Source organism: Saimiri boliviensis, chromosome 2 (genome assembly GCF_048565385.1).
Source record: "Saimiri boliviensis isolate mSaiBol1 chromosome 2, mSaiBol1.pri, whole genome shotgun sequence".
Lineage (NCBI taxonomy): Eukaryota > Metazoa > Chordata > Mammalia > Primates > Cebidae > Saimiri > Saimiri boliviensis.
Window position 1 is genome coordinate 34,950,789 of NC_133450.1, and position 23,711 is coordinate 34,974,499.

Consider the following 23,711-nt stretch of genomic DNA (forward strand, 5'->3'; position numbering starts at 1 on the left):
CCCTGCAACAAATTGGGTCAGCCTTGTGCTGTGTCTGAGGGCCTGGAAGCTGTGGAAGAGCCAGTGCCACGTGCCAGGTCCTGTGCTAGGGACTAGGGATTGACTCATGAACCAAAGAGATACAGTCTATGCCCCAGTGGACAGTAAAAGCAGGTAACTGAGTCTAAACATCGTGGCCAAGGGAGCATATGCTCTGAAATGTGGCAAGGGATTCAATCTCTCAGGTGGTTGGGAAAGGCTTTTTGGAGGGATGACATCTAAATAGAGGATTGGGCCAGCTGCAGTGGCTCATGCCTGTCATCCCAGCACTTTGGAATCCTGAGGCGGGTGGATCACTTGAGGTCAGGAGTTCGAGACCAGCCTGGCCAACATGGGGAAACCTTATAGAGGTTTCACCTCGATTGAAAATACGAATATTAGCCAGGCGTGGTGGTGGGTGCCTGTAATCCCAGCTACTTGGGAGGCTGAGGCAGAAGAATTCTGCTTGAACCCGGGAGGCAGAGGCTGCGGTGAGCTGGGATCACACCACTGCACTCCAGCCTGGGCAACAGGAGTGAAACTCTGCTCCCCCTGCAAATAAAACCCCAGAGGATTGACAGACAAGCAGGATTGAGTAGAGTCGCAAGAGACACATAGAGAAAGAGCATCCCATGCAGAGATGAAGAAAGAGCATCCCACGCAGAGAAAACACTGCAGGCGAAAGCAAAGCATTTTGGAAGCAAAAGAGATGGGGTGTTTGGGGGAAAAAGTGGCAGTGTTTAGTGGGACCCTGAGGAGGAAGGGAGCGAAGGTGGGCAGACGCTAGGTCGTGGTGGGGGGTAGGGCTGGAAGGCAGAAAGGGGACTTGGAGGGAGGAGAAGAATGGGCAGACTGGTGGAGACGGGAGGTGGGAGGACTCCAGGAGACTTTCCTCTGCAGGAAAGTGGGAACCACAGTCCTTCCTGAGGTATTCTTAGATGGTAACTCCTGGAGCAGAAGCTTGCCAGCCTCACCTGGCTGCCTTCTGTGTTGAAACTCCCATGGGTGTCCTCTTGGTCCCAGCCCCACGTGTGGGAGGTGCATCTGGTTTCCCAGCCCCCATTGGTTGGTTGTCCTGGGAGGTCAGTGTCTCCGAGGCGGGATGGGTGGGATGAGGGTTGAGGCTGTGCTAGAGCTTGTCCAGGGAGGGCCTGACTCCCTTGAAGCTGTCTTCATCTGCCCCTGTCCCCATTGCGCCCTCATAGGTGGCAGTGAGAGGGATTCAGAGCTCCTTGCTTAAGGCCAACCCCCTCTCCCAGCCCCACTTCCAAGTGCCTGAGTCACTTCCAAGACCCCCAGCAAGTCATCCGTTACTCATTCCTTCCTTCACTCCGTTCCACTCAATAGTTAACTGAGGCGTATTGAGTCTCTGGCACTAGCACACAGTAGGTACCTTCATTGGGTTAGGCTGTGTACCTTGGTCCAGGAAATCCCAGAGCTGGGAATAATAAGTTTAACGGGTTAGGCCACAGGCTCTAACAGCAGACTGCTGGGGCTGAAAGTCTCTAACTCAGAGATCTGGGGCAAATCTCTCCATATCTTTACACCTCCCTTTCCTCATCTGCAAACAGATAATAGTACTACCTATAGGCTGTTGGCAGATTAAATGAGAGCATTCCCATAGAAAGCTTTGTGCATCATGAGTGGTCAACTAATATTAGTGGCCACTGTTTATATACATCAGCTGTTCACTTTGAAAAAAGGAAATTGTTCAGAATCTTTTTTGAGAAAGTAACGCGATACTATTAAAGATATCTACCTTAACAGCAACTATTCTGAATATTCACTTCCGGTACTTATTTTGAGATCATAATAAAAAAAAATCCAGAAGTCTAGGGAATTGTATGCTTTCTTTTCTTTTGATCTACTCCAGTAAAGCTGCTATATATAGAGAGACTCAGGAAATGACTGCGGGTGTGGGATCCACGCCCATGCCCATGCCTGGAGGTGAGAACCCTGGATTGTATTCCTGTTCCATCCTTAAGTCTTGTGTGACTGTGGGTACATTTCTCAGCATCTTGGAACCTGTTTCTCCTCACCTGTTAAAGATACTAGCCCTCTCCACGGGCTATGAAAAGTAGTTCTAATATGGGCAAAGTGCCCAACATAGAATAGAGGATTCATAACTGCCAGCTCGCAGCCTCTCCCTCTGATTCAGTATGGGGTTCAGAGGATGGTTGGTACCACCAGACTGGCCCCAGCCCCCCTCCCGCCTTCCCATGGCAAGCCCTGGAGTTCGCCTGAGACCATTGGGGCTCTGGCCTACTTTAAAGACTGGGGGTCAACCAGCTTCCAGTTTACTTTGCCGACACCACTACGGGGAACGGAGGGGCCGTGTGAACTTCCCCAGGGTCGGAGGGGATCTGGGACTGGGAGGAGGCAAGGATGAAGCCATTTCCTGGGAGCCCTTGTGGGTTCTACCTGTTTATGGCCAGGGTGGTCTGGTAACTGTTGGGGAGAAGGACCATGGGACGTGTGGGTGGGGTGAGTCAGGGGTTGCAAAGTTCAGAAAGCTCAGAAAAAGCCAGGCACAAGGAGAGAGAGGCTGTGGTGATTAAGAGAGGAGTTCATTAAATCAGGCTGGTGGGAGCAACCTGGCTGAGTTACCTAACCCCCGCTACCCCCAGCTAACAAAAGCCCTTTCTCAAATAGAGAAAGGAGAATATTGTATTCGTAACAAGTCATCACATATGTCTTCAGAACATTTTGAAATCAGAGCATTCTTTTACATACATTTTCTAATTTCACCCTCACCAAGAGGCAGAGAAAGGGAGGTAATATTCCTATTGGACAAATGAGAAAACGCCAGGTTCAAAGGGACTAAGAAACTTGACCACAGGCATACAGCTACTGAGCTGGAGCACAAACCTGGCCTTCTAGTACCAAGGAATCTGCAACTGAAGGATCAGTAGGCATTTTCCAGGTAACTAGTGATTTGGGTATTAGAATAATTTAGAATCTCCTGCATTTAAAAAAATGTTAAAATAGACTACCTGGCCCTCTTTCTTTTCCAGATGCATCAGCTTCTTTTCTGACTTGGGCACTGAGTCTCCATGCAGAGGAGCTCTCCTGGGGGCAGTGCCCCTCCGAGGAGCAACAGCATCCTGCAGATGGGAGGGACTTAAGGCAGCCCCTGCGGAAGGATTTTCAGCGCTGCTTGCTAATGGGCGACTAAGTGAGGTTACAAAATCACGCTGGCGGCACATCAGCTGTCACCAATAGGATCGGGGCCTCTCCATTTAGTCTGTATCTAAGAGATCACACTAACAAACAGGGTGAACGTGGGGCCTTGGGAAGGCCCTCTTACCTCTCTGGGCATTCGTTTGCTCATCTGAAAGTGGATAAAACTTGTTTTCCACCCACCCCCATCTGCCATTGCAATTACCTTGATTTGTTTTCAGTGTGCAGGCTGGTGGAGCAAACATTTCAGGAATACCTGCAAACCAGTCCTTCTCTGCCATTACCAAACGGTAGCCCTGGATCTGTCACTTGGTCCCGCTGGGTCATGGTTTCTGCATCTGTAAAATGCAGAGGGGTGGCTCTTTAGGGTCCTTTCAGCTCTAACATTCTTTACGGAAGCCAGTCACCACGCCTGGGCTGGGAGTGAGGCCTCTGGGCCTGCCTGCATGGGTCTGAATGAGGGGACCCTGTGGGTGAGCTGGGGGTGATAGAAGCCAGGGGAGGGGAAGGGTCAGGGACGGGGCCTGGAAGTGAGGAGTTGAGGCTAGGGAAGAGGGAATCAAGATGCCTGGCTAACCTGTCAGGACCTTGCCCATCTATCTGGGCGGTCTCCAAAGAGGTTCCTAAGGGCTTACCTGGGGAGAGGTCCTACCTGGGGAGACCCTCAGAGGAGGCTGGAGTCAGTTGTACCCCTGCTTAGGGAGATGAGCCTTCTCACCTGGCAGGCTCACCTGGCAAGCTCTCTGCTCGGTGGAGCTTCCCTGCCTCAGGTGGGGAAATCCCCCAACAGGGCCTTGCCATAGCCGGCATGGGGTTAACTCTAGGCTCTCTGGGCAAACAGTGTCTTTGCTGTCTCAGGTTTGGAAGTCAGCGTGGGGGAAAGGCGGAGTCCACAGGCCACCAGTTGCATCCAGTCCAGTGCAGGGCAGCCTGCTGTGTCACCTCAGTGCAGGCAGTCACAGGGAGGGGACGCAACCAGGCCTGCCGGTCATGCCCACACTGTGCTCACTCTGGCCGTCGGGCTCCTTCCCGTGAGGGCCACTGCTTTTTCTTCAAACACTTGCTGTGGAGCTAGCTCCGGTCCAGCTGCTCTGGGAGACCTAGAAATGTATTCTTTCTTTCGTGGAGGAGTGAGGAGCGGAGAGGTCTTGAGTATCCTGGCAGATGATGAGGCCGGTATTAGTCCTTGCTACTCACTCCTGGCAAGCCCTGTCTCCCCTGTGATTCAGGGTCTCCATCTTTAAAATAAGGAAGAGGGTCCCTTTGGCCACCCTCTCCCCCTGGCTCAAGAGGACTTACGGGGATGCATGAGGACTTGTCTATCACAGAGCTGTGGGTCTTTAGGAAGGCCCTCAGAAAACACCAGCTGCTCTTGTTGGTTATGGGGGTCTAAGGTTCAAGAAGAGCCCCATGGTGTTATTTATTATTCATGAAGTCCTGGCCACCATGCTGATCCCAGGCGGGACGTGGTTAGCCAGGCCCAGACTGAGCAGGAAGCCAAGTGAACTTCCTTTTCTGCTTCTTTTTTTAGTACAATCTCAGAAACCTGGTACTCTCAGCCCTCAGAGTCAGCTGATGCCCCTTGCCCAGGAGCCAGGGTAACCCAGGTGGGGGTGTCAGTTTCTGCATGTGGGCCCCTGAGTATTCTCGGGAAATGACGCATGCTGTCACCAGCTGTACAGGCCATTACTCGTTGAAAAAAATGTGACTGTGGGGCCGTTAGCCCCGAGAGTTCAGCACCCTCTGCAGTGGGCGGGTAAAAGCTAGAGGGCTTACGAAAGGTGCCTCCTATCAGCTGGAGACGAGAGCCTTAAACTCAGAGTCCTAAGGCAGATTGCGTTTCTGCTGCGCACCAGCCACATAATCCTCAGGAGGAATGAAATCTCTCTGTGCCTTTGTTTCCCCATCTGTAAAACCAGCACTAAAAGAACAGTACATGCTTTGTAGGGTTGTTGCATGAGCAAAACATAATCTACAATGTTAATGGATGGTCCTAGTAGAACATTTGGTGCGCAGAAAATGCTCAATAAGTGAAACAGAAGGGAGAGAAGCGAGGATGCGAGTTTAAGATATGTGGACAGAGAACATCTCAACGAGCTGTCCTAATCTTGGAATACATGAACTGAAAATAGCGTGGGATGCAGGTCCTCCAAGCACAGACTCCATGGCATGGCTGATGACATCATTCCAGAGCTGTCCAGCCTAGGCAGCAGCATTCCTTGGATGAACTTATTTGGATTAAGGGAATAGAAGTTGCAGAGTAGAAGCAGGTTCCCAGAAGGATCCACCCTCCTTCCACTGAAGCCCACAAATAGGTCAGCTCCTTAACGCCCACAGCTCAAAGGCCTTGCTAGATAGGTGTGAGGAGAGAGCGGGTTCTGTGGTCAGAGCCCAGGGCTGGGCATGGAGACTTCTGTTTTCCTGAAGCTGCCTATTATGTCACCTGGAACAAATTTCCTAACCAGTCATCCCCAGGTAAAGAAGGGGAAGGCGGCAGACACTGGGCTTGTGGCCTTCTGCTTCTGAGCCCTCTGATCTTGATGTGCCGTTTGACCTTTCAGCTGTAGTTACTACCCCTCGGGGAGATGGGGATTAACTCTCCTGGAGGAGGACGGTTGTGAGAATGGAATGATTCAAAGGCTGAGGTCCCCACCTGTATCCAGACGGCCAGGTGAATAAAGGGGGTGCTGTGAGAAGCCGCCTACACCTCTGTCAAGGGGCAGGGACTGGTCACCACCTGGCGAGGGCAGGAGGAGATGCTAGGATCTTCTCTATCCCAGATACTGCCCCGGGGAGCTTAGGTAAAGTGAACCACCCTAGGGGTAGGGGAATGGAGAAGGCTTACTAGGCTCCAGGCTAAACTTTTTGGTGCCACCTTAAGAGAAATCCGTTTAGAGCCTTAGCCTGTCAGTAAATCAGGCAAGTCCGAACCCCCTTCTTCACAGAAGGAACAAATGAGAATTAATTAGTAAACGCGGCTGTCAAACTTGGTCGGTGTTATTATTAACTTAATGTGTTTGTTTAAAAGGGGGAGGCTGGCTTGCTCCAGTCTACGGGCAGGCGTGTGAGCTGCCAGCCTGCTGGCCAGGTCTGATGAGAAATCCTGTAGATTGTTTCCACATGGGAGTTTACAACACAAATAATTAGTTACAGTGGTGGAAGGCCTTGGAGGCGAGGGATGATGGATTCTGATGATGGATTTTGCAGTCCTTCACATAAAATGCAGAGGTGTCCTCTAAGGGAGGAGTTTTTCTACTAGGGAGAGGACACCCCAGGGCCTTAGGCACCACAGTCTGAAGCCAGCAGGCAGGGTGTCCAAGGGGTTCTCCCCTGCTGTCCCAGATGGTTGGGGAGACGTGGAGAGTGTGGCACATAGGCCATGCATGTATACATGTATTCCTGGGGCCCGGGGCTATCTCACAGGCAGATCTACCATGCTGCTCCGGAAGATACCAGATGCTCAGCTGACCCGGCTGCGTGCGCCAGTTACACTAATGTACACTCAGCTGGGGTGGGGGTGGGTGGAGACCGGTGTCCAGAGGATGGCTTGGAATGAACAACTTCATTTTTTAAATATGTGCTGGCGTGTGAGGGTCAGCAGGTAGGGTCTCTGCTCTAAATGACACTTTAATTGACTCTGTGGCTTCAGCTTTACCCACTTTGGTTTCATCAACTGTCCTAATCTTGGGATGCATGACCTGAAAATAGCATGAGGTGAAGGTCCCCCAAGGATAGACTCAATGACATGGCTGATGACGTCCATCCAGGGGTCACCCACTGACCTTTCTTGCTATGTATATATTGGTTTCTCATGCTTCTCAGTCTTTCCTTCCAAGGCTAAAGTCATGGACTCTGGAGCTAGGCGACTTGGATTTGAATATCGGCTCCACCACTTACTAGCTGTGCAGCTTTGGTTGTTTTTTCGTTTTGTTTTGAGACAGTCCCACTCTGTCAGCCAGGCTGGAGTGCAGTGGTGCGATCTCGGCTCACTGCAACCTCTGCCTCCTGGGTTCAGGCAATTCTTGTGCCTCAGCCTCCAGAGTAGCTGGGATTACAGGCATGCGCTGCCACATCCAGCTAATTTTTGCATTTTTTTGTGGAGATGGGCTTTTTTTTCCATATTGTCCAGGCTGGTCTGCAACTCCTGACCTCAAGTGATCCACCTGCCTTGGCCTCACAAGGTGCTGAAACTACAGGCATGAGCCACAGCGCCCAGGCAGGCTGTGCAACTTTGGACAAGTTACTTAACCTCTCTGTCTCCGTTTCTTTGTCTGTAGAATGGGAGTAATGATACTTTATAGGTTAGTTGTGGGAATGAAATAAGATAACATTTACAAAGCTTTTAGACCACTGCTAGGGCGTAATACATTCTTAGCAATGCTGATTGAATGGATGAGCTCTGGGTGCCCTAAGCCGACTGGCTGCCCTTGTCTCTGTATCATTATCTCTCCCCTGAACCATTTGAACACACAGTAGGAACAGTGTGCTTGCAATGCACTTCACATTCCATTTCGCAGCTCTCCCCGTATCTAGAAGCTGCCCTCCCCTGAGCACATTGGGGTTCTGTGAGCCCATTTTCCTCACTGGGGCCCTCAAGTTCTGTCTGCTGCTGTGATCTTTGTTATTTGAGGCCAACATGGTAAAACCCACATCTACTCAAAATATAAAAATTAGCCGGGCATGGTGGTGGGCACCTGTAATCCTAGCTACTTGGGGGAGGCTGAGACAGGAGAATTGCTTGAACCCAGGAGGCAGACGTTGCAGTGAGTAGAGATCACACTACTGCACTCCAACCAGGGCGACAGAGTGAGACTCCATCTTAAAAAAAAAAAAAAAAAAAAAAAAAAATTCCTTTACGCTGGGCAGGGTGAGCCCAGCCCCTACCTACACATGAATCCTTGCTGTGCAGCTGGATCCAAATATTGGTCATGCCCTTGAACTGAGGAGAGGACTGTCCTGGTGGCATGTAGTGTGATGGGGTGCCACTGTGTCCCTGGAGTTCTGTTGGATGTCTGGCGTCCTTGGAGTCCCCAGGGCTGTCTGCTGCTCTGGTTTTGCATGGGTTAGGCCAGAGTCTTCTTGCATCAATAAAGGACATTTTATTGACTGTCTGCTCATTCCTTACCTACTTTATTATGACCAGACTCATTATTTTCAGCCATAAAGAGAGAACACTGTTGAAGAGAGCTGGAAAATAAGAGCTATACAGATAAGTAATTGGCAACACACTTCTCCCTGGAACCTCAGCAGACCCTGTGTTTAAATGCGTGTGCAGGTGTGTTGTGTGTTTATCAAGCATCTTTAACAGGTTCACACCTTTGACATCATAATATCACTTCAGAGGCCAGGCGCAGTGGCTCACCCCTGTAATCCCAGCACTTCAGGAGGCCGAGGCAGGTGGAGATCAGGAGTTCAAGACCAGCCTGGCCAAGATGGTGAAACCCTATCTCTACTAAAAATACAAAAAAATTTAGCCAGGTGTGGAGACGGGTGCCTGTAATCCCAGCTACTCGAGAGGCTGAGGCAGAGAATTGTTTGAACCTGGGAGGTGGAGGTTGCAGTGAGCCGAGATCGCATCACTGCACTCCAGCATGGGTGACAAAGCGAGACTCCGTCTCAAAAAAAAAATAAGTAACTTCTGGGAAACCATCCTAAAGGAATGCTATAAAATTTGCTAGATGCTTTATGCACAGAGATGTTCTACACACAATTATTTACAAAAGAAAACACTGGAAACAACTGAAATATCCAGCATTTCACATAAGGTTATGTACAACCACGGTAGACACTAATTTTAGTGGGTTTTCAACCTTTTGTAAGTTTATGAGTTGCTTGAGAAACTTAGTAAGATAAAGATTCCCAGCCCCCAGCCCTAGAGATTTTGATTTAATGGATCTGGGGTGAGATCCAGAAACCTACATTTTTAACATACCACATAGAATTCTGACGCAGATGTTCTACAGTTCGCATTTGAGAAAACTGATCAACTTGATGGGATATTTTGCAGTCATTTAAAATGATGTTTGCAGAGGGATTATAATAACATGGAGGAATTCTTTATAACTAAGAAAGTATGAAAATTGTGTATATAACTGCATCCAATTATGAAATACAACTATATAGAGCAAAGCAAAAATATACAAAAATATAAACACAGGTGGTCTCAGCATGGTAGAGTTATGACAATTTTCTTTTTTCTGATGTTTTGTATGCTCTAAAATTTCTAAAAGCAAGCATTATTTTTATCATAAAAATTCGTATGCCTGTAATCCTAACACTTTGGGAGGCTGAGGTGGGTGGGTCACTTGACCCCAAGAGTTAGATACCAGCCTAGGCAACATGGTGAAACCTCGTCTCTATAAAAAATGCAAAAATTAGCTGGGCATGGTGGCTCATGCCTTTAGTCCCAGCTACTGGGGAGGCTGAGGTGGAAGGACTGCTTGAGCCCAGAAAGCAGAGGCTGCAGTGAGGCGAGATTGTGCCACTGTACTTTAGCCTGGGTGACAGAGTGAGACTCTATCTCAAAAACAAAAACAAACAAAATACCCATAGACTCATCATTTTGAAACAGACAGTATCCTCTTTGGAACAAATGAAAGGGCTTTCTCTTGTTCACCCTCTTTCCTGGGATTTCTATACTGAAAGGTTACATTTTCTCTCTGAAGAGGCTAAAGGACCCTGAAGCAGAGTGATGCTCATCTCTTCGCCTTCAGATGGGACAAACCCCCTTTGGAAGCGCTTTCACACTCCGGCTTTACCTGCAGACCTTTGATAAGCTTCTGGAGTTACTGAAGGCATAGTCAGTCCTGTTAGTGATCGTTAAGATAGAAAGAATACTTAGCCTGGAAAAGCACTTTATTTTGTAGAACTGAACTATCTTAATGCCATTCTCTGGAAGATTTCTTTTTTTTCTTTTTCTTTTTTTTTTTTTTTAGATACTACAGTTTGTACAGGAGAGTGAGGCCTTGTATCAAGAAGTTGGAAAGAAGGAAAACAAAGTTGTCTGCTGAGAGCTGCGTGTATTAGTTTGCTAGGTCTATCAAAACAAAGTTCTGAGCCTGGGTGGCTTAAAAACCGGAAATTCATCGTCTTGCAGTTCTGGAGGGTAGAAGCCCGAGATGACGGTGTGGTCAGGGCTGGTTCCTTCTGAGGGCTGTGAGGTAGGACCTGCTCCAGGCCCCCTCCTAGCTTGTAGAGGGCTGTCTTCTCCCTGTGTCTTCACCTGGGCTTCCTTCTGTATCTGTCTGTGTCCAAATTTCCTCTTCTTATAAAAGACACCAGTCACACTGCCCTAGTCACCCCAGTGACTTCATTTCAACTTAATTACCTCTTTAAAGACCCTATCTCCAAATAAGGTCATATTCTGAGATACTAGGGCTTAGGACTTCAACATGTGACTTTTTGGATGATGCCAGTTACCCTATAACGATGCATTGCTAAGCGACCGACAGTAGGACACAGCTGTGCAGACGCTTAGAAAGCTGGAATGGGTCCCTGACACGTCTTGCTTAGCCATCAGATAGCTTGCAAAGTAAAAGTGAGAGGCAATGTGGGCTGTTTCCATTGGGATCCGATCAAGGAGGGAGAGCCTGGGCTGAGAACTGCCACCTGGCTGGTCCTGGGGAAAGGCAGGTGCCCCTGTGGTAGAGTAAAACTCATCAGCTTAACTTGTTTCTAACTACGTCCACCTGTGGCTCTCTGACTTTCCAGCCATGACTGGGGCCAAGGTCAGTAATCTGTGCAAGCCTTCCCTGGAGAAATGGGAGTAGGAATTCCCTGCCAGATTGTCCTGCCAGTCCTGAAGGCAGGACTGGCAAGATTGTGAAGATGCTTGGTAAACTGCCAAGCCTTTTCTGTCCCCAGCAAGCTGAGAGAGCTTTGAACATCCTCACTCACCTGTGGCAGGCAATCATGATGGTGTCTCTGAAGGCTGCAGGTTCAATTATACTCAGAGGAGTCTGGAAGTTGAAACAGTATTCAGGGAGGAGTGGTGGTAGTGACTAGTAGGTTGGTGCAAAGGTAATTGCAGTTTTGACATTGATGGAAAAAACCGCAATTACTTTTGCACCATCCTAATAGTTGTGGCATATGTGGTGGTGATAGAAGACCTTCAGAAGGTTCATCACCAAGGGCCTCCATATATTCTTAAAAAAATAAAACAGCCAGGCACAATAGGTCACACCCATAATCCCAGCACTTTGGGAGGCTGAGGTGGGCGGATCACCTGAGATCAGGAGTTCAAGACCAGCCTGGGCAACACAGTGAAATTCCATTTCCATTGAAAATACAAAAATTAGGCAGACATGGTCGTGCATGCCTGTGGTCCCAGCTACTCGGGAGGCTGAGGCAGGAGAATTGCTTGAATCCATTAGGCAGAGGTTGCAGTGAGCTGAGACTCACTCCAGCCCAGGTGACAGAGCAAGACTTCGACTCAAACAAACAAACAAAAAACACCTCTATTTTGGAATTGACATATGCTTCATACATGAAAATTTATAACTTTGATATAGAAGAATAAAAAGTAGAAGTTCCCATTCTCCAACCCTCTCTCTCTTTTCCATCACCAAAATCCCCTGCCCCAGTGAATGATCTCTTTCGGATGTCTCCGATGCTTAGACAAACTTACATGTAAATACTTAAAAAACCAGCACACTCATGATTTAGGTCATACTGTTTGGAAACTTGTGTTTCTAACTTAATGAATGACTGTGGGCTTCTTTTCTCGTCAGTTCATGTACACGGGTTTTCATGTTACTTTTTTAAACTGTTGAATAGCATACCACAGAATAGATAAACCATATACTATTTAACTCATTAGAGGACATTTTGGTTATTTCCAGTTCTAAAAAATGTGATAAACATGATTACAAATGAATATCATTGCTTATGTATCTTTGAGCCCTTGTGTGAATCCATCTCTGTAGGATACATTTCTAAGCATGCAATAACCTAAGGTGATATTTACACATTTGAAAAAAAAATTTGTTTTTGAGATGGAGTCTCACTCTGTTGCCCATGCTGGAGTGCAATGGCATGATCTTGACTCAATGCAACCTCCGCCTTCCAGGTTTAGGCAATTTCCCTCCCTCAGCCTACTGAGTAGCTGAGATTACAGGTGCATGCCACCATGCTGGCTAGTTTTTTTTTTTATTTTTAGTACAGATGGGGTTTCACCAAGTTGGCCAGGCTGGTCTTGAACTCCTGACCTCAGGTGATCCACTCGCCTTGGCCTCCCAAAGTGCTGGGATTATAGAGGTGAGCCACCATGCCTGGCCCTCCTCCATTCTTTTTAATGGTTGTGTGGGAATTCACAGTATGGCTGTACCATAGTTTTTTTCACCAGTGTCCTAGTGGCTTATATTTAAAATTTTGATAGATTTTATAAGTTGCTCTATAAAAGAAAGCTATCAATCTACCCTCCCTCCGACAGTTTATGAGAATTCCTATTTCCTCACATCCTTGCCAAGAATGAGCACTATGCCGTTGTACCTTGAATTTGTTAAGATGTTGAGGCTGAATATTACTCTGAGAGTGTGTTCTTTCTATATCTTTCCAGAGACGCTTTAAATCACGATCACAAGGCCTTTTGGAAAATAGCATTTGGGTCCAAGATCACAGGAAATTGTCAACAGATTTTCCAAGGAACTCACTGAGCTCTGGGAGCGTATTCAAGGGGGCCTAGGATTTTCTACGTGAACCCAGACGTTGCACCAACTCAGAGAGAAGCTACATATCTGTCTTTCTTTTCATGCGAGAGGGGGAAAAAATAAACAAAGACAGGTTTGAACATGCAATCACACCCGGTATCCTTGAAACAGTTCTCTAGTTATCTATCTATCTAGTTATTTCCTGGGCCTCATCAGTTTTTCTGATTCTTTGAATGTCCTGTAAATAGTGCTTATATGGGGTGCCCGTATGAAATGCTTAAAAAAAAAAAAACAACTCCCTTATCTGCTGGTGGGGAGCGGAGAGACTGTGGAAGTAGCTGGCCCTGCCTAAGCTCACTTACCCCGAAGTCTCATGAACACAGCAGACGTTGGCTGCTGCCTAGTCCAGTGGGAAGAACAAGGGCTTCATTAGGGAGCAGCAAAGCAGAGGTTCCAGAGCTATGAAAAAATGCACCTTTGACAAAATTATTTAGAATTTTGTGTTCAGAAATATCCAGAAGAAGCCATTTTAATTTTGGCCTACATGTAAGTTTTGCACTTGATGAGTCTGTTTTGTTTTTCTCTTGACTCACATGGCGGGCAGTGCTCTATCTTTACAGCTGAGAACTTCTACAGGTCTGCCAGTATCCCCTCTCATCCCTTCAACCGCAGTCATGTCAGGTTAAGTGTTCTCTGAGGCTCTGGAATTTTCCAGTCCTTCATGGAGGCCCTGTCTGCTGTGATTCTAGAGATGGGGCTTCATTTCCATGGTCAGAAGACCAGGATTACAGGCTGGTGGTGGAGATTTCATCAGAAAGCACGTGAAGGCACCAGCAGTGTGGTGCTCAAGCAAGATTACTCTCCCCACTACAAGCTGGTTCCATCTGAATCATAGGATTAGCAGGGAAGGACTCTAAAGACTTCAAGAAGTGCTTTGTTGCTTTATATACAAAGTTCTAGAAAAGTAAGAAGAGAGAGGTATGAAATTGGAATTTCACCGTCTTCTTGCATTGTAGCACACATCTGTGCCTGCAGTAACTGTAAATATGTATAACTATACATACATATATACAACTGTAACTAGTTTTTCCTTGAGTTGAGTTGAAATGAATTGAATCATGTTTGTATTCACACTATCCAAGGTCAAACATGTAATTCCCAATAGGACAAAAGGTAAAAGCTTTACTCCTTCCTTGAGCTTCTGAATTCGGCCATTTTCATTACCTAGGGAAAAATTCCAGTCCATGTTAGAGACAGGGAAGTAAAAATTTGCATTTCTACTATGTACTAAGCACAGTGCCTCATTTTACCTTCCCAGCAGCGCTAGGAATATTATTATTTTACAGCTGAAGAATCAGAGTTATAATCATGTCTTCCTGAGGTCACAGGTGACAAGGGGTGGGGTCAGAATTCAAACCCAGGCTGGCCTGATGACGCACCTTGCTCTGGTCCCACTCGCTGCCTCCATGGCATAAGCTTCCTGGAGTCGGTCATTTCAGAAAGGAACACCAGCTCATTACTGAGTTCCAGATCTGAGTATAAACAGTAACCTCCGGTCCTGTCCCTTGCAGTCTAGCTTGGGGCTCTGTTCAGCCACTAAGTGTCAGGTGTCTCAGGCATGCCAGTCATTCCTGTGGGATAAAGTCACATCATCCAGGACACAGGAGCTGGCTCGGAGGGACAGAGGGACAAAGCGGCCTCTGCTGTGGTCATGGGTGACATGTTTCTCAGCATCCTCCATGGCCCAGGCTCTGCTGCGTGTCCTTACCAAGACCCTTCTTCGGCTTCTTCTTTGGGAGAGGCCCATGCCCTTCGTGAAGTCCCCAGCATGCAGCAGTCACTGCAGAGCCCGTCCACTCAGGTGTTTGGTCGTTCATTCATCCAGTGAATACTCATGGAGGTGCTACCCTGCCCCCATCACGCTGGGTGCGGGGTACAGAGCAGGATTGAAGGGAGACCTCATCCTTGCTCTCCAGGAGCATATGCATGGTGGAGAGAGAAAGTCGGCAGCCACAGAGGTACTAACACATTGACCACAGTCTTCTCAGGGTAACCGAGGAGAAGGTGCTGCGGACGTCTAGAAGAAACAGGCACACCAAGGTCTATGGGGGAGCTGAAGCTGGCTAGGGGAAACGTGGCAAAGAGCATCTATTTAATAAACCCAGCAGCCACTGCTTTAATGCTTTACAGATACACACTCATTTAGTCCTCCTAACAACTCTATGACGAGGTACTATTAGAAACCTCATTTTACACTGAAGGAGTGAAAGGACCCATCTAAAATCACCATGCTAGGCACAGCCTTAGCCAGGAGCCAAACGTATCAGCCTATGGACAGTATTTAAAGCAGGGAGGGGAAGGGATCGCCTCTGCCTGAGTGCAGGCAGGGAAAAGAAGAGCCCTCGGCGCAGCCTGGGCAAGCTCCTGTGTCGAGGGGGCCGAGTCCAGCAGAATGAAAACGGGAATTAGAGAGGTAGAGAGTCAACAGAAGAAACTGTTTCTAGGAGGGAGCGAGCAGCTGGCCAAACGCCGCAGACTGATGGGGGAGGATGAGGACTGACTGAGGGCTGACTCCTGGTATCATCGGGACGCTTGACAAGAGCCATTTTAGTGGGGATAGCGGGGTGCAAAGCTTAGTTATCAACAAATGGTTCAAGAAGAGATAGGACAAGAGGAGGTTGTGACTGTGATAATACTTCTTTTGAGGAATTTGACTCTGAAAGAAAGATACTAAATAGGGTAATAGCCGAAGGGTGATCTAGCTCAAGGGATTCCTCTTTTGAGATGGAGGTAGTAAAGCACGTTTGTGCACAGGGAGGAATGCCTCAGCAGAGGAGAGGCCAGTCAGGCAGAGACAGCACCCAGCACAGAGTGAGGGCCTTGGGCTACACCAGGGGCTGGATCCAAGGTTGAGAGAAGGTGGCCTTAGACAGGTGCGCGACTGCAGGTGGGCTGACAGCAGATGGGCCCGGTTGTACGCAGCCACCTGGGCACAGGCCTGGTTGTACGCAGGCTTTCAGTGGTAGGTCCCTGAACAGCATCTCCTCCAGAGCCTGCTGGTTTGATTTTCCCCTCGTTCTCTCTGAGATCTTAGCAGAGCCACAAAGAGAGGGAGGCAACCTTCTTCTCTGGATGCTGCAAGGGCTGGAGGGCATCCCTGGGCATTCTGTTCCCCAGGTGTCACCAGCCTTTGCCAATGGTGCCGGCTGAGGGGAGGGGCGCTGGCGGCGAGGTTGAGCCTCGGCTGCGTTCCTGGTGAAGCTGTGAGCTGAGCGCGAGGAAGAGTTAGCTACATCCACTGATGGTCGTTTTCTCAAAGGCTTGCCTGGGACTTGCTCTTCAGGAGCCCTGGGGATTTGAGGAAACGGGCCAAGGGATCCTGCTGTCATGTGACAGACATAGTATCCACCCACTTGATATACAAAATGCCTATGAATCCAGTTCTAGCAAGTTTATGCAAACTTACCTCACAGAAGTTCTTTTTTTCTTTTCTTTTTTTTTTTTTTTTTTTTTTGAGACGGAGTTTCGCTCTGTTACCCAGGCTGGAGTGTGCAATGGCACGATCTTGGCTCACCGCAACCTCCGCCTCCTGGGTTCAGGCAATTCTCCTGCCTCAGCCTCCTGAGTAGCTGGGACTATAGGCACGCGCCACCATGCCCAGCTAATTTTTTGTATTTTTAGTAGAGACGGGGTTTCACCTTGTTGACCAAGATGGTCTCGATCTCTTGACCTCGTGATCCACTCGCCTCGGCCTCCCAAAGTGCTGGGATTACAGGCTTGAGCCACCACGCCCGGCCCCTGTTCTTTTTCTTTTTTAGAGACAGGTTCTTGTCCTGTGGCCCAGGCTGGAGTGCAGTGGCATGATCACGGCTCACTGCAGCCTCGAACTACTGGGCTCAAGGAAACCTCTTGCCTCAGCCTCCTGCGTAGCTGGGACCACCACTATACCCAGCTAATTTAAATTTTTTTTTTTTTTTTTTTTTTTTTTTTGGTAGAGATAGGGGTCTTGCAGTGTTTCCCAGACTCCTCACAGAATTTCTGATGCACAGAACTGGCCAATTAGGGCCTTGGGGGTGATTGATACTTTTTCAAGGTTTGAACCTAAGAAATACACAGCCCACAGTAGGCACCTGTTTCACCCTGGCGCTCCCAAGTGCACCTTTTCAGCCTGGCTGTCTTTGAGAGAGAAACACAGAAACAAAACGGTGGGGGGAACAAAACTGGGAGAGCTCTGAATGCAAAATCAGGGGATTTCCCATCGGGGAAACATTCCTCTGGTTGAAAAAAAGGATTTGGGTAAATGAGGCAGACGCACCAGAGGTATAAGACAGCTAGCATCCCACAGGCCTGGTTTACTTCATCAGCCACTTTCTCATGAAAAGAAAGTGTAAAAAATAGTGTGTCAGTAGCATCCGCTACTGGTCCCACCAAAGAGAACTTCTGTCAATTTCTCTTTCCCCCGAATGTATTGTAGGCTGTATTGTAAATTGTTTTCCTACAAAGTAATAAAATGTAAATGTGGGTTTTAGGTATGCTAATGTTTCCGGTTGGCCAAGCCTGAATTCCCAAACAGTTCTGGGTTGAGGGGCTTTGAGGAAGCTGTGAGAACTGGAGGGGCGGGGGTGAGGAGAAGGGAAGACAAAAGCTCCCCATTGTTGTGGCTGGGGAAGACTAGGATTTAGGAGACCATGGGGTCTGACTGTGAGCAGGAGGCCTTCAGGGGACACCAGACGCAGGTAGGCCTCACAAGGGCTGAGAGCAGCGGAGCATCAGGAACGTTTCTCCACCACAGAGTTTAAGAAGGGAAAGCGCTTTGCTGGCAGGGGCTTGGCTCCTCACCTCTGGGAGGCTGAGCAGACCCCTACTGCACACCCCTGCAGAAAGAGGGCTGCACAGGGCCAGGGCACAAGGCCACGGAGCTTCATGGAACACTGTGGAGCGGCTGCCCCAGCAGAACGCTGGGAGGCCTTCCAGGAGCTCATTTTCTTGTTGTTTTTTGTTTTGTTTTGTTTGCTTTTTTTTTTTTTTTTTGAGACGGAGTTTCGCTCTTGTTACCCAGGCTAGAGTGCAATGGCGCGATCTCAGCTCACCGCAACCTCCGTCTCCTGGGTTCAGGCAATTCTCCTGCCTCAGCCTCCGGAGTAGCTGGGATTATAGGCAAGCGCCACCATGCCCAGCTAATTTTTTGTATTTTTAGTAGAGACAAGGTTTCACCATGTTGACCAGGATGGTCTCGATCTCTTGACCTCGTGATCCACTCGCCTCGGCCTCCCAAAGTGCTGGGATTACAGGCTTGAGCCACCGCACCTGGCGAGGAGCTCATTTTCTTTCAAACCCTTCCAATTTATCCTGGTAATCAGAGGTAGGATTCACATCAGGTGAGGATTCACAAACAGAAATCTGTTAAAACCAAATTGATTTTGTGAAACGGGGAGTACCCGAAACTTCAGGGGATTCATCTTGAAAGGCTTCACAAAACAACGTGATTTGGGGTTTCACATGCTTGGATAAACAAATCCAGCTTTTGTCAAACTTCGAAGGAAGGCTGGCTCTGGCAGGGAATACAGGGCAGCAAACTATCTCTGATTGCATCACAACAGCTCCAGGGCTGTAGGATCCAAAGGGAGAGAGTGTAAGAGAGTCTGGATGACTTCTGGAGTCAGGGCTTCCTAGGAAGGAGTCATTGAGTCCATTCTATGTTCTAGGTGACAGAAAAATCTAGTCGGGTAAATAGGGAATAATACTAACATAAACTCACAGTTCCCTATCTGCAAGCCTGAAACCCAAAGATCTCAGGAACAAAAAGAGTTTTTTGCTGTTGTTTGTTTGTTTCTTATTTTTGTCAATTTGGTGCCAAGTCTCGTTTGGCAGTGAAATATGACCTGAACTGGAGAGGTTATTTGCAGTCTGAAGTCCCACCAAGTAAAAGTTGACATGGTCACTGCTCTGTCATGAATGTGTCTGTGAGGCCCTGCCTTGGCACCTACTGGGGACATATACTAAAGATGGCCTATGCACCATATTACCTCCTAAAATTAAAAAAATACATATGCTGGCTTCTGGCCCCAAGGATTTTAGATGAAGTATTGTTAACTTATATTCATCACATCACAGACTATGTGAAGCAGGCTTTTGCCAAGCTCTTCACTCTCATTACCTCGTTTAGTCCTTAAACTAACCCAAGAGGCAGATCCTATTATTATCATTCTCATTCCTCTCAGGTGAGGAAACCGAGACCCTAGAAGGAAAATAACTTGTCGAAGGCTACAAACTGATCAGGGATGGGTACGTAAGGTCTGTTTGGGCAATAGCATCTCAGTGACATCCTTGGAATAGTTTTAGAATCAAGGTAAAGATGGAAGTCAGACCTTGGAGGCCCAAGGAGGAAGGAGCCAGATGGGGACTGGAATCTGAGGGATGGGTTCCCCATCTGAGTGTTGACAGGGAGGGGAGGGCAGGTGAGGGTCAGAGGTGACATCCCAGATCAGGTGGGCCTGGCTGGGCAGCTAGGGTTGGGGCTACAGAGGGGTTGGGCCTCTCAGGGGAGCTGGGGCTCCCTGTGGTAGAGGCTGCAATTTGTACATCACAGAGCCCCAGAGAGCCTGAGTCCCCAGTGCTGGCCTTTAACTTGTCACCTTCTCCCAGACATAAATGGCCACCCTCAAGCCTACAGCCATTCCCCTTTTTGTTGAAAGGGGAAGCAGTCCCAGAAGGCCCCCTTCACCCACTCTCTGTGGTCTAAAGAAGAGGAACCCGGATCTGATTTGGATTTTTTGAAGAAATCTTGCTTTGATGTGGTCTAATCCAACTTCTTCATTTGCTGGCCTGAGCGGGACTATGGGCGCTGTACCTCTGTGGGGACCGACCAAGGGGATTCTCTCAGCCAGAGATCCCCCAAGGGGTGGAGTTTCCCAGCGGGTTTCTTGACTCCTCAGGTACCTCCAATGATCTACAGCCTACTGGAACCTTCTCGAGACAAAATTTAAATATTTAAATAAATATTCTACGAAAATAAATCTGTGGGAAAAAATAAGCCTATGCCAATCAGTTGTTTTTTGTTTCGTTTTGTTTGGGAGACGGGAGGATAAAAGAGAGTTAGAACCTTTTAAAAAGATATCAGTATTCTAAAAGCATAGACGATCAGGCAGTGCATGGGAAAAGCCCTGGATTTTAGTTTTGACTCCCTTGTCCCCTTACTGGGTGACTTTGGGCATGAGTAGATTTTGTAAGTTATAAAGTATGACAGCAAGAGGGTCAATGCTACATGATCATCACCCTACAGCAGAAAATCCTACCATGTTACTTGCTTTGTTCTGCTTTCCTGATGGAGCAGGGATTTGATATAATCAGGGCTACTCACATCCACACCTTTCCTCTCTAGGCCTCAATTTCCACAGCAGTCAGGCTAAGCCAGGCCATGCTGCAGTGACAAATAAGCCCCCAGTTTTCAGTGGCTTCGCACAATGAAGCTTTGTGTTTCCTGCTCTGATGAGGATGGGCAGATCCTCTTCCTTCTTGTAGCTATGCTGTCTGGGGTACGTGAACAGTCTGGTCACAGTGGCAGGGGATGAGAGGGATGGAGGAGGCACACCCTGTCTTCACTGTTTTGGGCCTGGAAGTGATATATGTCATTGGCTAGAATTAATTACCTAACTGCAGGGAAGGCTGGGAAATTCAGGGAAGTACATGGATGTTCAGTGGGCACAAATGGACTCCGCAACGATTTCCACATCTCTCACATGTGATTGGGCTCAAATGCGGCTGGACTAGATGACCTCGACACAGGCGTCCCCCAGCTCCGGCCTTCTAGGATTGTCTGAGCCAGAGACCCAGAAGTTGATGACTCAACGGCAGTGATAGTGCCCTGGGTTACTGCACTCCACTTCCACAGGGAAAGCTGCACTCTTCACCCAAATAACAGTTTTACTTTTTTCACTCTTTCCCAGACCATCTCTGAGCTTTCCGCCCTGTACTGCCCCTATATCAACTCCCAGCTCCTGGATACTTCCAAGGTAAAATGGCCTCCAGCGACCCTAGATCAGTGTTAAGTGTTTGCCTTCTAAAAGAGGTGGGGCTTGCCTTGAAGGGGACACACTAATGAAGAGCTGAAAGCTGGTAGGCTGGGACCACCTGGAACCACTTGGCCCTGGAATCCCACCTCCCTTCTCGCAGCAGCTCTAGAGGAACTCAGGAATAATTCTAATGACTGCCCCCATTTGCTTTCTCCTGTTTCTCTCTTGATTTGTGTATTTCCTATCCCTTTCCCAGTTTGGTAAGATCCACGTTGATCACTGGAAACATTTCTGCTGAGATGATTAAAGATGCACATTTGAGACCAGGTGAGGTGGCTCATGTCTGTAATCTGAGCACTTTGGGAGGCCAAGGTGGGCGGATCACCTGAGGTTGGGAGTTTGAGACCAGCCTGACCAACATGGAGAAACCCCATCTCTACAAAAATGTTAGCCAGGCATGGTGGTGCATGTCTGTAATCCCAGCTACTCAGGAGGCTGAGAAGGATCTCATGAACTGGGGAGGCAGAGGTTGTGGTGAGCCAAGATTGCATGATTGCAGTACAGCCTGGGCAACAAAAGCAAAACTCCATCTCAAAAAAAAAAAAAAAAAAAAAAAGGCATTTGAAAGGCTAAGTTGTGGCATCAGGAATGTGCATCAGCATGGGCATTTGACAAGCTCTCCTGTGATCTCAGGAGGAGGGACCGAAGGTGCTCAGCTAACTTGTGTGATGGCATCTTGTCACATACTGCTGGTCTGATATCTGCATGCTCCAGTTGTGATAATAGGGCTTCTGCCTTTTTCAGGAGGCCTAGTATCCACTTTGAGCCTTCATTCTGTTAGACAATCCTTATCATGGTAGCCTGGCCTACACCCCAGCCTCTCTGTAGGAATGTCAGAGGCCTCTCAGCACTGCTTATTCTTGATTACTTATCGCCATTGAGTAGCCTGCCAGGTAGGGCCCATGCCCTGACTCAAGGGGACTCCTAAGTGGTTCTGCATCTGGGTACAGGCATCCAATGCTGCTGTGGCTGTTGTCAGACATTCCTTCCATCCAGAGGTGGGGCCTATGCTCCTCCTCTTGAATCAGGACAGTCTCGTGACTGCTTTGATCAATAGAGTATGGAGAAAGTAATGTTTCGTGACTTCTGAGGCTTGGCCATAAAAGACCCCACAGCTTTTATCTGGTTCTCCTGGAATTCTCGCTCTTGGGACCCAGCTGCCCTGCTGTGAGAAACCCAAGCCTTATGGAGAGGCCACATGTCATTCTGCACGTGACAGTTCCCACTCAGCTCAGTCTTTGAGTCCTTCGTAGGACCAGATACGGAGTGAAGAAGCCTCTAGATAATTCCAGCCCCTAACTCCTCAGTTCCTTCTCCCATCCCTGTTGTCTACTTTGCCCAGCAGAAGCTCTAAACATGGACTAGAGAAGAGCCATTTCAGCTGTGCTCTGTCCAGAAACCGGACTCAGGAAACTGTGAGCAGAAGAAAATGGTTGGCATTTTTAATCACCATGTTGGAAGTAATTTGTTCCATAGTAATCAATAACTAGAAAACCACCTAATCCTTCTGCCATTAGCATTGGGTAGATCAACGTCAGCCTCTAGGAGAGAAGTCTCTAGTAGTGGGCTGCAGGCTCATTCCTACCCAACCTCTTTAATGACAATTTACAGGCAGCAACAACCGCACCAAGAAAGACAACAGGATTATTGGGGAAAAGTGTGGGCATCATAAATTGAGATAAACAGGCAGGACACTGGGGGATGGATAGGAATCCTGAAAGATCTCAACTAATTCAGAGGAACTGAATCCTTGCACTTAGCTTTTGAAATTCACATGGAAAAGTGCTACGTGAAGCAGGGGTTAGCTGGGGGAAGGAAGGGGTTGACCCTCAGGCAAGAGGGCACATGTGGGTGAGATGGACCTTGGAGGTGCTGAAGGTAGGGCACAGAGGGAGAAGCAGGGTAACTCAAGACAGGCTGGTCAGTGGACAGGATCCTGTCAAGCAGGGTCCCAAGGGCCAGGCTAGGGAAGCTGGTAAAAGGTGCTGGGACCCGGGGTCCATTCACCCTGCATCCTAGCCCTCCAGAGCGCAGGAGCTGAATGGATCTGGCTGTTTAGCACCTTGCTTGACAAATTCTTTTGGAAGATCCTGAAATGAGACAGAACTAGTTTAGGCCAAGACAGCTTTGAAACATAAAACCCAGGGACGCCAGGACCAGAGTGGTGGAGTTTCCTGAAAATTCATTCTGTTTGGCTTCCACCGGGGCCTCCCCAACCATCCAGTCCACCGACAGTGCCGGGCATGCAGCATGCCAGGTGAGCCCACAGAAAGGCCTTGCACTGGGGATCCTCCTGCCTCCTTATGAACAGTGACCCTGGCAGTGCTCATGGCTGATATTGTTGTGGGTGCGCATAACAAGATGTTCCAGAAAAGGCTGAGGTGGGAAGATCCCAGATGGATGTGACTTCCTGGGGCTACCATGTCTGAGCCTGGTGTGATAAGAGCACTGTGGGTGCTTCTTTTTATGCGGCGTCTGGCCTGGGGTGCAGGGTCTGTGAAGCGGGAGGACCTTACCAGCATCCGGCCTCTGGGTGGCTGAGTGGGAGGAGGGGCTCCCTGGGTGCTGGGAGTGCCTGGTGCAGGCCCCCACCTGGCATTCTCACTCCCTCTCAGAGTTTGTCAGGAAGTAACACCATAGTAGACTCAATCCTTTTTCGTGCCTCAATCCCAGGGCTGTAGAAATCGCTAGAAATTGGGTGGGTAAGCAAGCAGTGGCTTATATGGGAAGAGAGGCCCCTTGCAGCTACCCCCTGTGTTTGTGGGGTCGTGTCCTGCTTCTGTCGCTAATAAGT